Source organism: Chlorocebus sabaeus, chromosome 3, assembly GCF_047675955.1.
Source record: "Chlorocebus sabaeus isolate Y175 chromosome 3, mChlSab1.0.hap1, whole genome shotgun sequence".
NCBI classification, from domain to species: domain Eukaryota; kingdom Metazoa; phylum Chordata; class Mammalia; order Primates; family Cercopithecidae; genus Chlorocebus; species Chlorocebus sabaeus.
In genome coordinates, this window is record NC_132906.1 from 16,210,172 (window position 1) to 16,226,970 (window position 16,799).

The following is a 16,799-nucleotide window of genomic DNA, read 5'->3' on the forward strand; positions in this document are numbered from 1 at the left end:
TAGGTCTTGGTAAGTTATGTGCATTCTTATCACCACGTTCTCTTGCCCAGAATGACTGGTCTGAAGAGTGAACACGTAACTGTTGGAAGATCAATTGCCCTCCCTTTTTTGGCATTGACATATAAAACAATGTTTTCATCTAGGATTTGTGGACTGAGATTATCAGTAGCCATGTTCCACACCCTAGGAACACGCAGAGACAAAACAAAACAAAACAAAACAAAACAAAACAAAACAAAAATCTAACTAGAAAGAGATAAAGTCCCCAGTCCCCAGTCCCAATTCCTAAATTCCTGGTGTGCAGCTCTTCCTTGACATCTGTCAGCTATTTGAGTGTATTTACTTGTATATAAACTAATAATTTTGTTGTTTTGCTCCATTTGTTATGGGTTGATTTTCTGTTGTTTGCCAGCTAATGGATCCTAATAAATACATTAATATAAAAGCTGAGAAATGCGGCTAAAAAAAGTAATGTATCATATCCAATTAGATGATGTGAGAACATAACATTTAAATTATTTTCTTTATCTCCTATATGTCGTGACTCATAAAATTGGGAGAAATAACATACCACAATAAATTTGGAATAATTCTGAATTCTGTGTCCAAGCACTCTGGTGTACTCTGTGCATATATATGACAATAATCTATTATTATGCTTAAGAATAGGTATTAATTGCAGTATTTGAAGAGTAAAGCTCTACAAGTTGATGAGTTATCAGTAACTTGTATTTGTAGTTGGATCTGCACTAGGAGATCAGTTTCATAATGGGGCTATCATTTTGCAAAATGCAATAACAATTAACAACACATTATTAATAGCCAAATAATCCTTAACAAAACAAAAAAATCTGGTGTGAATTTAAAGCACTATATCCATGTGAAGGGAAAATACAGTTCTGGAGTTCTCAGAAGTGTGTTCAATCTGGGATTGATTACAGTTTCTCACTTCACCAGTATAAAGAATGAGCAGGAAGATTTGAAGTAGGAAGCGACGTGTGTGTACATGGAGCGGGCTGGTACAGTCAGGGGCTAATCATGGTTGGCTAACATGGAGAGACTTTGAAGGAGAACTGACTAAAATACAACTTGTAAACTCTTAGGCATTTTCCTGTGACTAATAACCACCACCAGATGTGTCCAGATGACAAAAGCTTGAAAAGATTCTGAGACCATTTTTTTTCCCCCTCTAAATGTGTTGTTTACAGCCTTATTGTCTACGAATGATTATTACAAATGGAGAGAAATTGGATGGAGTCACAATTGGAAACACTACAATTCTGATTCAGGAGAAATATTTGAAAGGCCTTTCAAAAAATTTTAAATAAATTTATTTCAGCCATTCATTAAATGTAATCCATATGAAACGTTAGGAGCCTTGCGGATACAAGGATGAGAAGAAAATGTGGCATTTTATCTAAAGTCTAAAATTTTGTAGGAAAGATGACATGATAATACAGCTTCATGTTTGCTGAACAAACTAATTCTAGAGAGAGACGAGATTAGCTAAAATACGTGACAAAAGAGAGGTTTCACCAAAGCACTCTGTGAGATTAGAAGAGGATGAGGTGCTTTGGGCACATCCACATGGGTGCCTGGGATGATGTGACACTTGAGAGGCGTCTTCAACATAAAGAGGAAAGAAACATCGGAAATATTATACCAAGCTCATCTGGGAAATGGGGAGTAATACAATTTATGTCAGCATGTACAGTATTTGTCAACTCTTAGAATGATGTTAAGTTAGTATTAATTTTCCAAGGGCATTTTAAATGTCTGAATAGAAGTGTAGACCTTCTTCTATAGTTAAGTGAAAGTGTTCAAAGTCACTGAGCAATGGAGTGACGTTATCAGAGCAGGGTTTTAGAAATAAAAATGAACTGAATTTTTACAAATGAAATAAGAGCAAGAGACACTCTAAGTAGGAAGTCCAATTGGGAACTTTGCCATAGTCTAGAAAGCAAATCATAAGGATCCAAAGGATAGTAATGGGAGCAAAGGCCAGATTTAGGGAAAACTGAAAAATAAAACAAATGTAGCAAACAGCAGGACAGGACTAGAAGGCGGGCTCTTCACTAAGACACTCTTAAAGTCTTCATGTGTATGCCCATGTGTTCCTGATACCACTAGACTTTTCATCCTTGTCTTGTGCCGGTTTTCAAGGGAATTCTTCCAGCTTTTTCCCATTCAGTTTGATATTGGCTGTGAGTTTTTCATAGATAGCTGTTATACTTTTAAAATGTGTTCCTTTAATGCCTAGTTTGTTGAGGGGTTTTAACGTGAAGGAATGTTGGATTTTATTGAAAGCCTTTTCTGCATCTATTGAAATAATTATGTGGTTTTTGTTTTTATTTTGTCTATGTGACAAATCACATTTAATGATCTGCATATGTTGAAGCAACCCAGTATCCCAGGAGGAAAGCCTACTTGATCATGATGATGCTGAATTCGGTTTGCTAGTATTTTGTTGAAGATTTATGCATCAATGTTCATCAAGGATATTGATCTGAATTTTTTTTTTCATCGTTGGTGTATCAGGATGATGCTGGCCTCATAGAATAAGCTGGTGAAGAATTAATCCTCCTCAATTTTTGGTGTAGTTTCAGTAGGAATGCTACTAGTTATTTATTCTTTTATTTCTGGTAGACTTTGGCCATGAATCTGTCTGGTCCTGGGCTTTTTTGGTTTGTAGACTTTTTATTACTGATTCAACTTTAGAACTCATTGTTGGTCTGTTCAGAGATTCAATTTCTTCCTGATTCAGCTTTGGAAAGTTGTGTGTGTCCAGGAATTGATCCATTTCTTCTAGATTTTCTAGTGTGTCTGCATAGAGGTGTTCAAAGTAGTCTCTGATACTTTTTTAAAATTTCTGTAGGGTCAGTGGTAGTGTTCCCCTTTTTACCTCTAATTGTGTTATTTGGATCTTCTCTCTTTTTTATTAGTCTAGCTAACAGTCTGTATATCTTATTTTTTTTAAAGAACCAATTCCTGCATTCATTGATGTTTTGTATGGTTTTTCACATCATCTCACTTTCCTTCACTTCAGCTGTAATTTCGATTAGTTCTTGTCTTCTGCTAGCCTTGGGGTTGGTTTATTCTTGCTTCTACAGTTCTTCTAGTTGTGATGTTAGGTTGTTAACTTGGAATCTGTCCAACTTTTTGATGGGGGCATTTAGTGCTGTAAATTACACTGTTAGTACTGCCTTACCTGTGTCCCAGAGATTCTGGGGTATTGTATCTTTGCTCTCATTAGTTTCAAATAATTTCTTGATTTCTGCCTTAATTTCATTATTCATCAAAAAATCATTCCAGAGCAGGTTAGTTTCCATATGATTGTATGGTTTTGAGTGATTTTCTTTGTGTTGATTTCTATTTTTATTGTGCTGTGGTCCAAGAACATGGTTGGTATGAGTTTGGTTCTTTTGCATTTGCAAAAGATTGTTTTATGTCCTGTTGTGTGTTCAGTTCAGGTACTGAATGTTTGTTAATTTTCTGCTTCTATTATGTGTCTAATACTGTCAGTGGGGTGTTGAACTCTCTCATTATTATTGTGTGGGAATCTAAGTCTCTTCATAAATCTCTAAGAATTTGCTTTATTAATCTGGGTGCTATGTTGGGTGTGTATATATTCAGGACAGTTAGATATTCTTTTTGAATTGAATCCTTTACTATTATTAGTGCAATGGTCATTGTGGTTTCAGACCGTGAATTTTAGATCAGTATAACTAAGCTCAAACACATCTTTACTAATCAAAATAGGAACCATTATAATCAACACATTTTTGCCAATGAGAAATAAGTTTGTTTATTCCTGTAGTGTAAAAATCTGTGCTTTGGGATTTGACAAACTCTTGGAAAGCATTTTCTGCATCTTGCTTGTTGTGAAAGCATTTTCCCTGCAAAAAGTTGTCGGGATGCTTGAAGACGTGGTAGTTGGTTGGTAAAAGGTAAGGTCAATATGGCACATGAAGCAAATTTCATAGCCCAGTTTGTTCAACTTTCGAAGCGTTGGTTGGAAAACATGCAGTTGGATGTTGTCATGGAGAAGAATCGGCCCCTTTCTGTTGACCAATGCTGACTGCAGGCGATAGAGTTTTCAGTGCATCTCATCAATTTACTGAGCTTACTTCTCATATAATGGTTTCAATGGGATATTCAAAAAGCTGTAGTAGATCAGACTGGCAGCAGACCACCAAACAGTGACCATGACCTCGTTTTGGTGCAAGCTTGGCTTTGGGAACTTCTTTGGATCTTGTTATCAGTCCAACCACTGAGCTGGTCATTGCCGGTTATTGTGTAAAATCCACTTTTTGTCACACGTCACAATCCAATTGAGAAATGGCTCATTGTTGCTGTGCAGAATAAGAGAAGATGACATTTCAAAATGACAAGTTTTTTTATTTTTGTTCAGCTCATGAGGCATCAATAACTGGGTACTTATGGAGCTTTTTCACCTTTCCAATTTGCTTCAAATGCTGAACGATCATAGAATGGTTGATATTGAGTTCTTCGGCAACTTCTTGTGTAGTGTGAGAAGATCAGCTTTGATGATCACTCTCAATTTACCATATCCTTTGAAAAACTTCTTGAACCACCACGGAACTGTACATTTGTTAGCAGTTCCTGGGTCAAATATGGTGTTGATGTTGTAAGTTGTCTCCATTGCTTTATGACCCATGAACTTGAATAAAAAAGTCACTCAAATTTTCTTTTAGTCTAACATCATTTCCATAGCCTAAAATAAACATGAAATAAACAGCAAGTAATAAGTCATTAGCAAAAAACCACAAGGCGAGAAATGCCCATTAAAATGATGTATAACATAACCACATTTATTTAGTAATATATCCCAATATCAAACAGCAATTTCCAACAATGCAAAAACTGCAATTACTTTTGCACTCACCCAGTATAATGCTCTTCTTTATCTTTTAAAAATCTTTGTTGGTTTAAAGCCCATTTTATCTAAAATTAGGATACCAATCCCTGCTTTTTCTGTTCTCCATTTGCTTGGTAGATTTTTCTCCATCCCTTTATTTTGAGACTATGGGTGTCACTGCATATAAGATTGGTCTCTTGGTGATATCATACCATTGGGTTTTGCTTCTTTATCCAGCATGCCACTGTGTCTTTTAATTGGGGCATTTAGCCTGTTTACATATGAGGTTAATATTGATATGTGCAGATTTGATCCCATTATTGTATTGTTATGAGGTTGACTGGTTTGTGTGATTGCTTTATGGTGTCATTGGTCTGTGTACTTATGTGTGTTTTTTTAGTGACTGGTAATCATCTTTTCTTTTCATATTTAGGGCACTTTTCAGGACCTCTTGTAAGGCAGGTTTGGTGAGCATTTGCTTTTGCTCAGCATTTGCTTTTCTGTAAGGATCTTATTTCTCCTTCACTTACGAAGCTCAGTTTGGCAGGATACAAAATTCCTGGTTGGAAATTATTTTCTTTAAGAATGCTGAATATAAACTCTGAATCTCTTTCTGGCTTGTAGTGTTTCTCCTGAAAGGCCAGCTGTTAGCCCGATGGGCTTCCTTTTGTAGGTGACCTGCCCCTTCCCTCTAGCTTCTTTTAACATTTTGTTCTCTCATTTTGACTTTGTAAAATCTCATTATTGTATCTTGGAGATGGTTCTCCCAGGGGTTCTCTGCATTTTCTGAATTTGAATATTGGTCTGTCTAGCAAGGGTGGGGAAGTTTTCATGGATGATATCCTGAAAAATATTTTCCAAGTTGCCTGCTTTCTCCCCATCTCTTTCAGGAATGCCAGTGAGTTACAGGTTTGGTCTCTACATAATCCCATATTTCTCAGAGGTTTTGTTTATTCTTTTTTATCCTTTTTTCTTCATTTTTTTCTGAGCTATTGCAGTCAGTCTTCAAGCTCTGAGATTCTTTCCTCAGCTTGGTCTATTCTGCTGTTAATACTTGCAATTTCATTATGTAATTCTTTTACTTTGTTTTATAGCTCTCTCACTCTCAAATCAGGTTGGTTCTTAATGGCTTGTTTTTTTGTTTTTTTTTTTTTTCCTTCCTTGGCTTTCTGTGTTCTCATGAATGTTGATCAACTTTGTTTTTATCCTTATTCTGAATTCTATTTCTGTCATTTCAGCCATTTCAGCCTTAGAACCACCCTTGCTGGGGAACTGGTGTGGTCATTTGGAGAAAAGAAGTTACTCTGGCTTTTTGAGTTGTGAGAGTTTTTGCACTACTTTTTTTCTCATCTGTGTGAGCTGGTGTTCCTTTAACTGTGGCATAAATTCAGTACAGTCAGTAAACTTCTTTTCTAGATGGTTTCAGAAGGCCAAGACTTTGTGCAGGCTGTTTATTTGCAGATGAATTATTGTCTTTGGTTTCACAGGGGGTATATTGTAAAGTATTTTTGGTGTTGATATTTTGGACTATGATCCAGTAGATGGCACTTAAGCATAATGGCCAGTCAGTAGACTCTTGCACAGTCATATGACTTCTCTGTATTTCCTCATGATTTCAGTCATGCTCCCTCTCAATGCTCCTAAAGTGTGGGCTCATCTCTCACTTGAGTGCTGGTTTCAGATCTCAGCTTGGTACTCCCAGGTTACACACCACAGCTCGGGGGTGATCTCAGGCTTTCTGTTCCCTCCCCAACTTGGAAGCAGCAGGAGAAGGGACCCTAGAAGTAGTTGTAGCATAGGGTCTTTCACTTGTCTCTTGGGGGTCCACCACAGAGAGATATGGAGCGACTATCAATCAGTGTGATTGGTCCAGGATGGGGCATCTCTGCTAGGCCCAAACTGGGAGGGCCTTGCCTGGTGACTAGTGGCAGCGGGGTGGCGTAGCGGGGAGACCTGGGGAAGACAGGCTTCCTCTCCTCGTTAGGGTGGCTGCATCTTGCTGAGTGTGTGTGTAACACACTCAGGGTCTTTGCTTCTTCTCTGGTCTGAGAGCAATGGCAGTACGACTGCAGTGGAAGTTGTAGTGGGGTTTTCAGTTGCCTCTGGGAGCTCCACCTCAGAGAAACAAGGAGTTGCTGCTACTGGGAATATTCGGTCAAGGGGTGGGGCAGTTGCTCTACTGACCCAAGTTGTGGGCTCTGCTTGGTGAAAAGTGGGGGAACGAGGGCTCACAGGGCGAAGAGACTGTTCTCCTCTCTGTATGCTGACTGTAGTGTTCTGGAAGTTCAGGTGAACTCCTCAAAGTCTTTGTTTCTTCTTAGATCAAGGGCAGCAGGGGCAGGACCATTGTTGTGGCCATAGTAGGGGTGCTGTCACTTGCCTCTGGGAGCCTCTTAGGGAAACACAGAGCCACTAGCAGTGGGAATGTTCAGCCAGGGATGGGGTAGTTGTTCTTGCTACCAAGGCAGGGACCCTGCCTGGTGAGGGGAGAAGGTGAGGGCTCACAGGGAAGAGAGACTGGACTCCTTTTCAAATGAGCTACCATATACTGGTGGTGCCAGAATAACAATTAGGCTCTTTATTTCTTCTCTCACCCAAGGGTGGTTAGGGCAGTACCATTGCAGCTGCAGTGGCAGAGGTGTTGTGGATTCTCTCTGGGAATTCCTTTTCAGAGAAATGCAGAGCTGCTTCTGACTGAAATGTTCAAGGGGGAGCAAGGGAATTGTGCTGGAGTTGGGAGGTCCCACCCAGTGAAGAGAAGCAAGGACAGAAACCCACATGGAAAACAGTCTGTCTACTTTTCTGTGGGATGGCTGCGCTGTGCTGGGGAGCCACGGCACTGCCTACTCCCCAGAACTCACAGGGTATAGTGGCAAGGGCTGTGAGACAGCAAGAATGGCATCTGGCTTCTCACTCTCAGAGCTCTGTCCCAGGAAGGTGCAGAGCTGCTACTGGCCCAAGATCCTTGGTTGGATGTGGCTGGAGTCCCAGTTTAGTAGGTCTTGCCCCATGAGGAGAAGGAGGAGCCATTTGGGAGCCACATAAAAAATAGCCTGACTGCTTTTCCATGGGATGGCTACACTGCAATGGAGATCCACGCCTCTCCCTAATCACTACTCGAGACTGAAGGCTATGGAGGCGGGGGCTGCAAGACAGCAAAAATGCTGGCCAGCCTCTCTTTCTGGGAGCTTCATCCCAAGGAAGTACAGAGCTGTTATCTGCTGAGAACCCAGAGGGTTGGTGGCTGGAGACCCAGGCAGGTGCGCCTTAGCCTGTGAGATGCAGTGGAGGTGAGGCTTGCAGTCCATTGCTCCTCAAGACCCTGGATTTAGTTCTTTTCCTGGGGCATGTGAGAGAGCCTGTCCTCCTCCACAGCCAGAGTTGCCATCACTAATTCTGGGATGTCCAGGTTGTCAAGGCTCCAGGGACTCTGCATGTACCTGAGCAGCAGCTCTGCCCACACTCCACATAGCTCTCTGTGTTGGTCTGGGGCCCCTGGTTGGGGGCTCACTGGGCATCTCCTGAGTTCAGGGTTGCAAAGGTCCATGGAAGAATTGTGGGTGCCCAGGGACTCTTACTCATTCATCATTTTCCCATGTTGAGGAAGCCTCCCCTGACTTTGTGATAGTCTTGGGTGGGTGGTCATCCTGTCTTGCTCCTCTCCATTCTCCTTAGGTCGAGTTGTTTCCTTGATGAATCCCAATGTGTCTACCTAGATGCTCCAGTTGAAGATCTAGTAATTAAAGGTATTCTTTATTCAATGAATATTGTAGTATAAACTATTAATTTCTGCCTCAGTCTTTCAAGATTCTATAAATTAATTGTTCTAATGCTGCTCCTATGTTTGGCAAGAAAATTGGTTAGAGAAATGTAGTTAGAGAAATAGTAGAAGAAAATCCATTGATTTTATTTTCCTCTTTATGTTAATTTTTTGAAGGTCTCAATACACCAGAGCTAAGATCATGAATAAGGGAGCAACTTTGCGTCTGTAGAGATTATATAGGACTGTATGTTTCTGGCAGGTCATTTGGCATCATTGCAAGGAGTGTACATAGATGTCATCATTGCAAAGGATGTGAGAGGTAATTGCTTTATTATATTAAGAGAAGCAAACAGATATCCTGGTTCAAATGACTGAAACTCAAGTATTGGCAATATTAATGAACATCAGGAAAAATTTAATTGAACTCTGTTAGAGCAAAATAAGTTAGTGACTTAATATTTTAATCAAATGTTGTATTGTTCTGCCATACTAAGAAAAAAATTCTTAGTATGTTTTTTTTTTTTTTGGTAATAAAAATGGCCTAATAAACAGTTTCTAAAGTTAACCAAATTAGGTTTAAATTACTTTTCAGGAAAAATTTATTCAAAAAGCACTTATTAAAATTTCTTCCACTGAGCTGGATCCTTAATTTACATACTTGTTTGTAGATTCTGTTTCTCTAAGTATTCTTGAAAAATTCATATAGAATATTTCTTGTAATTTCAAGTTTATTGTTGTTATGGTCAACCACTAATTACTTGAAGAATGTAATATAAAATTTTTTATCTTTTATGAAGTCTCTGAGTTACCTTTTGATACAGTTTGCCTGTGTACTCACCCAAGTCTCATCTTGAATTGTAGCTCTCATAATCCCCATGTGTTGTGGGAAGGACCTGATGGGAGGTAATTAAATTATAGGGGTGGGTTTTCCCGTGTTGTTCTTGTGATAGTGAATAAGTCTCATGAGATCTGATGGTTGTATAAAGGGCAGTTCCCCCACACATGCTGTCTTGCTTGCTGCCATGTAAATGTGCCGTTGCTCCTCCTTCACCTTCTGTGATGATTGTGAGGCCTCCTTAGCCATGGAAACTGTGAGTCCATTAAACCTCTTTTTCTTTATAAATTACCCAGCTTTGGGTATTTCTTCATAGCAGTATAAAAATGGACTAATACAGTAAATTGGTACTGGTAGAGTGGAGTACTGCTATTAAGATACCTGAAAATGTGGAAGCAACATTGGAACTGGGTAACAGGCAGAGGTAGGAACAATTTGGAGGGCTCAGAAGAAGACAGGAAGATGTGGGAAAGTTTGGAACTTCCTAGAGACTTGTTGAATGGCTTTCACCATAATGCTGATAGTAATATGGACAATAAAATCCAGGCTAAGGTGGTCTCAGATTGAGATGAGGAATTTGTTGGAAACTGGAGTAAAGGTCACTCTTATTATGCAGAGATGTGCTGCATTTTGCCCCCACCCTACAGATCTGTGGAGAGATGATTTAGGGTATCTGGTGGAAGAAATTTCTAAGCAGCAAAGTGTTCAAGAAGTAACAGGGCATAAAAGTTTGGAAAATTTGCAGCTTGATGATATGGTAGAACAAAAAGTCCATTTCCTGGGGAGAAATTCAAGCCACTGCAGAAATTTGCATAAGTAACGAGGAACCAAAGGGTAATCCCCAAACAATGGGGAAAATGTCTCCAGGGCATATGAGAGAACTTCACAGCAGCCCCTCCCATCACAGGCTCAGGGACCTGGGAGGAAAAAATGATTTTGTGGGCCTGGTTCAGGACTTCCTTCCTGTGTGCAGCCTAAGGACTCGGTGCCCTGTGTCCCAGATGCTCCAGTCATGGCTAAAAGTGGCCAAGGTACAGTTTAGGTCATTGCTTCAGAAAGTGCAAATCGCAAAGTCTTGATAGCTTCCATGTGGTGTTGGTCCTGTGAGTGCACAGAAGTCGAGAATTGAGTTTTGGGAACCTCTGCCTAGTTTTCAGAGGATGTATGGAAACACCTGGATGTCCAGGCAGAGGTGTGCTGCAGGGGTGGAGCCCTCATGGAGAACCTCTGCTAGGGCACTGCAGAAGGCAAATGTAGGGTGAGAGCCTCCACACAGAGTCCCTATTGGGATACTTTCTTGTGGAGCTGTGAGAAGAGAGCCACCATCTTCCAGATCCCAGAATGGTAGATCCACTGAGAGCTTGAACTGTGCACCTGAAAAAGCCACAGACACACAATGCCAGCCCAGGAAAGCAGCCAGGAGGGAGGCTATACCCTGCAAAGCCACAGGGACAGAGCTATCCGAGGCTGGGGGAGCCCACCTCTTGTATCAGCATGACCTGGATGTGAAACATGGAGTCAAAGGAGATAATTTTGGAGTTTTAAGATTTGATTGCCCCACTGGATTTTTGACTTGCATGGGGCCTGCAGCCCCTTCATTTTAGTCAATTTCTCCCATCTGGAATGGCTGTATTTACCCAATACCTGTACTCCTATTGTATCTAGGAAGTAACTAACTTGCTTTTGATTTAACAGGCTCATAGGCAGTAGGAACTTGCCTCGTCTCAGATGAGACTTTGGATATAGACTTTTGAGTAAATGCTGAAATGAGATAACACTATAGGGGACTCTTGGGAAGGCATGGTTGGTTTTGAAATGTGAGGACATGAGATGTGGGAGGGGCTGGGGATGGAATGATATAGTTTGGCTTTGTCTCCACCCAAATCTCATCTTGAATTGTAGCTCCCACAATTCCCATGTATCGTAGGAGAGACCCAATGGGAGGTAATTTAATCGTAGGGGTGGGTTTTCCCCTCCTGTTCTCATGGTAGTGAATAAGTCTCATGAGATCTGATGATTTTATAAAGGGCAGTGCCTCTAAACATGTTCTCTTGCCTGCCACCATGTAAGATGTGCCTTTGCTACTCCTTCACCTTCTGTGATAATTTTGAGGCCTCCCTAGCCATGGGGACTGTGAGTCCATTAAACCTTTTTCTCTGTAAATTACCCAGTCTTGGGTATTTCTTCATAGTAGTAAAAAAATAGACTAATACACCTTTTATCTTTCAGACTTTTCTATATTTTTGTAACTTTTTGTGAGACTTCATAAAAGTTTAGAAAATGCATTAGTTAATTGCGTTATTGCTAAAAGTGAAAGTCATCTAGCAGTCTTATTCACATATGGCCTAGTTTTTCAAGAGTTTTTCAGAACCTAGGTTGGCTAGAAAATCACCAGTCTTTTCTCAATGTATTGTAGAAATTTCATCAATGAATATTGTCAGATGTTGTGTAAGACCTTACAAAGACCCCACAGAAGTAAAGGCAATAATCCTATTTGTAAAAAAAAAAATTGATAACAAAAAACAAAACAAAACAAAACAAACTAAAAAGTACTTGAAACTTCAAGAAATGTTTTTCCAATAATTGAAAATAAATAGCTGTTCAGATGAATATAAAATAATAAATCTCAATAAATTAAATTCAGCTGCCATTTCTGAATAATTAATTGGTATATGTTTGAATATGTGTGCATATTGTGTAACAATGATACTGGCTGTAAGATAGCTCATATTGGGTTCTTTTTCTGCTACCTATAATAGATTTGTGAGTGTCTTCAACATTTTCCAGTCTGGTTCCTTTTATATTTAGCATTTTCAAGTTGGCTGCTCCTATGTAAAGGTGGAGCTTAAGATTATAGAATGGAGTTAATGTAACTAAATGCCATGGCAGAGGATGTTGCACTTCTGCAAAATGGAATAACAGGGACCATATTTTCTCTTCTGAGTAAAACAATTTTTAAAAAACAAAAATAAATTTAAAAACCAGAGCTGGGAGCGGTGGCTTACACCTATAATCCCAGCACTTTGGGAGGATGAGGTGGACGGATCACTTGAGGTCAGGGGTTTGAGACCAGCCTGGCTAACATGGCAAAATCCCATCTCTACTAAAAATACAATAATTATCCAGGTATGGTGGCATGCATCTGAATTCCCAGCTGCTCAGGTGGCTGAGACACAAGAATAGCTTGAACTTGGAAAAAAAATAAAGAACAGTTTTCAAAATGCTGGGCATCAGACAATGAATCACAGTGATTCTTTGGATATAAAAAGAAACGTGAGATGAGCCCTGTGATTGCCCCCCAGCTTTCTGTCTTTTCCTAGGCTGTAGTGCAGTAAGGGGAAATCCAGGTGAATCTTGGCAGATAAGATGGAGCTGAGCATTGAAGGAGGCCAAGAAAATATAGTTCATAGTACTGAGGACCAGAGAGGACAGAGCTGTAGAGAGACAGAGAACTCTGGAGATCTGTAGAGGGTTCACCTAAGTATTCAGCAGACTACTGATCAACACATGCATATGAGAAAACTAACAAAGGTCAGAGAAAGAACCATCTGAAAAATTAGAGAAAACCATTTCTCACATAAAGCCTTAAATAGCACCTATTCCCACCATCTAGATTTTGAAACTTCACAATTCACTGGAAATTGGAAATGGTTCTAAGAAGAGTCATGCCTAAGTTGGAGGGAATAATTAACTCCAGATTATACACAGATCTGACTCTGCTTAATAAATCTTAAAAACAAGACCCCAGTGAATTAAACTCTTTCCATAACCAAACTACATCTTAGAACAAAGTGCAAGAATATTTATAGAAGTACAAAAATATCCAGCACCCAGCAAGGCAAAATTTACAATGTTTGGCAACCAAAGATTACCAAGCTTGAAAAGAAACAGGAAAATACGGTGCAAAATGAGGGAAAAAATTAACCAACTAAACTTATCCAGATCTGGCACAATTGTTAGAATTAGCAGAAGACATTAAACAGTTACTATGATTATAGTCCATATGTTCAAAAAGTTATGTAGAGACATGAGAAACAAACACACACTCACAGTTTAGAAACTAAAAAATAAAGATCAAATTGAAGTCAAATTAAGTAGATGAAAGGCAATGACACATATTATGGTGGAAATCAGCAAAACAGAAAACAGGAACATGATACTGAAAATTCATGAAACCAAACGATTGTTTTTTGAGCAAAATCAACAAATTGATTGAAGGCTTAGTAGATTGGTTAGGGAAATAAGAGAGGGCACAAATTACTAGTTTCAGGAATGAGAGAGGTAATATCACTAAAGATATTTGAAGGATAATAATGGAATATTTTGAACAATACAATAACTTTGACAATTGTGTGAAATAGACAAATTCCTTGAAAGATGCAAACAACAAAATCTCACTCAAGAAAAAATAGGTAATCAGCATAACCCTTTATTTATTAAATAAAGATAATTTGTAGTTAGAAACCTTCCCTCAAAGACAATTGCAGGCCTAGATAACTTCACTGGTGAATTCTACCAAACATTTAAGGAAGAAAACAACAAACTTGAAGTTGAAAGACTGAATGCTTTTTTCTAAGATCATGAAGATTCAACATGTCTACTCACCACTTCTACTCGATATTGTTCCACTATTCAACATCAACCTGTGACAGAAGAAAGGAAAATATAAACAGCATCCAGATCACAGAGACAGAGGTAAAATTATCTTTATTTGCAAACAGCATAATTATCTATGTATAAAATACTATATAATCTTACTAGAATTAATCTAATACTAGAATTAAACCTTGAATTTAACAAGGTTACAGAATACAAGATGAAAATACAGAAAGTAAACAATCAGAAATTTAAATAAAAACAATGCCATTTATAATTCCATCAAAAATATTAAATATTTAGGGAGAACTTGACAAAAGATGTGGAAGACCTGTGAACTTAAAATGATAAAGCATTGGTGAGAAAATAAGGAAGACCCTAAGTAAACTAACAGATATGTTTTGTTCCTGGTTTGGAGACTAAATATTATAAAGATTTCAATTAACTCCAAACTGATCTGTAGATTCAGCACGTTCCCAATTATTAACCCAGCAGATATTTTTATTTTTTTAAATAGAAATTGCCAAGCTGATGTAAACATTCTATGGAAATGCAAATAACTTAAAATAGCCAAAACAACTTTGAAAAGGATGAGTGAAATTGGGGATTTACTCTTTTTGATTTTATGACTTATTTCAGACCTACAGTAATCAAGTCAGTGTGGTATTTGCACTAAGATACACAAATAGATGAATTGAACAAAAAGAAAGAATAGAAAGTAACAGAAACAGACTCACAAAATGTGGCCCTTTTTACAAATATGCAAAGGCAAATCAGTAGAGAAAGCATCATTTTTTCAGAAAATTGAATTGGAATAATTGGTAACCTATAGAAAATAAAAAAAGAACCATTCCTTTAGCCATGAACACTTTTTGTTTTACATTACACTTAATGTAAAAAAAAAAACTAATAAAACTTTTAAGAGAAAATGTATTAGAACATTTTTGTGACTTTCAGTGAATATAATATTTCTTTAATGACTCGAAAAACACAACCCATGAAAAGAAAAACAGAGATAAATTTGACTTCAGTCTTTTGAAAATACTGTTAAGAGAATGAAAGGAAAGTTCACATGCTTGGAGAAAACATTTCACCCTATATATCTGATTAAAAATTTGTATTCAAATTATGTATAAGAAACTCTCAAAACTCCATAATATTGATTTTAAAAATGAATCTAATATTTGGCAAAAGATTTGAACAGATCCCTAAAGATGCAGAGGAAAGGGGACTCTAACACACTGTTGTTGGAATGTTAATTCTTACACCCTCTATGGGAAACAATATGGAAATTTCTCAAAGAACTAAAAATAAAGTTATCATTGAATCCAGCCATCCCTCTATGGTGTATCTACCCAAAGGAAAATAAATCAATATATTAAAAAGATGCTTACACTTGTATGTTTATTGCAACCCTATCAACAATATCAAATATATGGAATCAACTGAGGGTCCATCCACAGATGATTGGATAAAGAAAAGGCAATACTTCTACACAATGGAATACTATTTATTCCATAAAAATGAAATCACGTCTTTTGCAGTAACATGAATGAAACTGAAGATCATTATCTGAAGTGAAACAAGTCAGATGCATAAAGGCAAATGTTGCGTGTTGTCCTTCATGTGGGAGCTAAATAATTTGTACACATGGACATGGAGAGTGTAATGATAGATAATGGACACTTGGAAGGGTGAAGATGGGGGGAAGATGATGAGAAATTAGTTAATGGATACAATGTGTGTTATTGGGGTGATGAATGCCCTAAAAGCTGTAACTTTATTCCTATACAATCTATGCATGTCACAAAATTGCACTTGTACAATAAATTTATACAAATAAAAGATACACAAATGTCAAATAAGCACATGGCAAACATGCATTAGTGAAATGCAAATTAAACCCAGAATGAGATTCCATTACATACCTATTAGAATAGTTAAATTAGAAAGACTGACCATGTAAAGTGTTGGTAAAAGGAACTGGAACTCTCACGTATTTCTGGTGGGAATGCAAAATAGTAGAACTACTTTGGAGTATCACCTGGTAGTTTCCAAAAATGTTTGTCATACACATTTTATATGATCCAGTCATTCCACTATTACATAGTAACTCAAGAGAAAGCAGAATCAGACCAAAAAGAAACTATGGATACTGTGTGATTCAATTTGTATAGAAGTTGGAAAATGTGATTATTTGTCGTGATAGAAGGCAGATATGTGGTTGCCTGGAGCTGGAGCTGGGGCATGAAGGGGTAGGAAGGTAGGAATTAAAAAGGGCATAAGCAAACTTTTGGTGATGATGAATATATTTACAAGCCTGAGTGTAGTGATGGTTTTCACAGGTGTATAGTACGCCCAGACTTATCAAATTGCACAAAAATATTTTCAATTCATTGTAATGTAATTTTACTTTAAAATAACTATTCAAACAGACAATAAAACAAAAGCTTTAGTGTTTATAAGAATCACAGGGACTTTGTTGAAGATCAGATGGTCATAGGTGTATGATCTTATATCTGGACTCCTTATTGTGTTCCATTGATCTACATGCCTGTCTCTGTATCAGTACCATGTTGTTTTGGTTATTGCCGTCCTCTAGTATAGTTTGACGTTACTAATGTGGTTCTCCAGCATTGTTTTTTTTTTTTTTTTTTTTTTTTTCTTTTTTTAACTTGGAATGGCCTTGGCTATTCAGGCTCTCTTTTGGTTTCATATACATTTTA